Source organism: Hyperoodon ampullatus, assembly GCF_949752795.1.
Source record: "Hyperoodon ampullatus genome assembly, chromosome: 9".
NCBI classification, from domain to species: Eukaryota; Metazoa; Chordata; class Mammalia; order Artiodactyla; family Ziphiidae; genus Hyperoodon; species Hyperoodon ampullatus.
In genome coordinates this window covers 53,693,466-53,695,088 of record NC_136922.1, presented here as the reverse complement: position 1 = coordinate 53,695,088, position 1,623 = coordinate 53,693,466, and the positions used below count along the sequence as shown (strand labels likewise).

Below are 1,623 nucleotides of genomic sequence, written 5' to 3'. Positions count from 1 at the left end.
GATGTATGCTTGGCTTATGTACTTAGCATTTTGAATGCTGAGCCAGCTACTTACTGATTGTCATTGTTCATTTAAAAACAGTAAGGGGGGCTTCCCTGGTGGCGCAGTGGTTGAGAGTCCGCCTGCTGATGCAGGGGACGCGGGCTCGTGCCCCGGTCTGGGAAGATCCCACATGCCGCGGAGCGGCTGGGCCCGTGAGCCTGCGCGTCCGGAGACTGTGCTCCACCAAGGGAGAGGCCACGGCAGTGAGAGGCCCGTGTACTGCAAAAAAAAAAAAAAAAAAACAGTAAGGGGGCCCAGGTGCGGAGCCGGGCCGCAGGGAATGTCCGGGGACAAGTTCGCGGAGACGCTGGCTGTACTCCGCCCGGCTCGGCTCCGCTGCTCCCTTTAGGGTCCGAGGCTCGCTGCGCTCCGAAATGGCCGAGGAGTCTGACAAAGCCGTGAAGTACTAAACCGTGGAAGAGATCCAGAAGCAGAACCACAGCAAGAGCACCTGGCTGATCCTGCATTACAAGGTGTACGATTTGAGCAAATTTTTGGAGGAGCGCCCTGCTGGGGAAGAAGTCTTAAGGGAACAAGCTGGAGGTGATGCTACTGAAAACTTTGAGGATGTCGGACATTCTGTGGATGCTTGAGAATTGTCCAAAACGTTTATCACTGGGGAGCTGCATCTGGATGACAGGTCAAAGATAACCAGGCCTTCAGAAACTCTTATTACTACTATGGATTCTAATTCCAGCTGGTGGACCAATTGGGTGTTCCCAGCTATCTCAACACGGGTTGTAGCCCTGATGTAGCACTTCTACACATCGGAACACTAAACACGTTCTCAGAAGCCAGTGGAAGAAAAGACTGCTTTGGTCCGGGGAGAAAGAAGCCACCGTTAACTGCTTCAACGGACAGAACGCTTCACCTGAAAATGATTTGAATACACCTGTCTTCCTTTCCTCCTACATTAGACACAAAACAAACCAAAAAGAACTATTCTTTCTACTCCTGAACTTTCAGAGTGTGCCTTTTTATTTATCAGCTTTGTTTTGATGTTCCACCACTATGTCATTTGCTTATTGTGGGCACAATCTTTTAAAACATACCACCATGTTTGGCTGTCTATTTGATATGTTATTGTCTTTAATGTTTGGAATCTGATTATTTGGCGGTCATTTAATGTGCTAATCTTTCAGATCCAAGTTGTCTGTCTGATGTGAGCAGGGACATTCTTGGATCTCTTCTTGTGCTGCTTCATCTAATTGAATAATCAGGTATTGCATGTTTCCGGTGTAGTTTTTTTTTTTTCCAAGGAAATTAAGGAAGGCCCAGAAATAATAGCTTAAAGATTTCTAGTAATTGTTCTACTTGAACAATCATATAGATGATAAAAAGAGAAAGTGGCCTGCAAGACCTAGAAAAGATACTCCATCTTTTCTTTGATTAAAAACACCAGCAACATCAACAAAAGCCTGTGAACCATGAGAGAACATTATCACTGTCCCTTCTCTCAGCTTAAACATGTCATTCTGAAGAGATTCTCAGTTATACAGTTTCTCAGGTTTTACAAACTCCTCCTTCAGAGCTGAAAACTGTTTACATGCTCCTATAAAGAAATGTTGATTCCCTAATTTG

The 1,623-nt window shown here is 45.5% G+C and overlaps 1 pseudogene across 1 annotated transcript; it reads left to right on the top strand.

The window, feature by feature from the left end:
• Nucleotides 1-416: 416 nt before the first annotated feature.
• On the top strand, nucleotides 417-797 carry LOC307057798 (cytochrome b5-like; annotated as a pseudogene). The gene has a single exon. The product of its transcript is annotated as a cytochrome b5-like (transcript).
• Nucleotides 798-1,623: the final 826 nt, after the last annotated feature.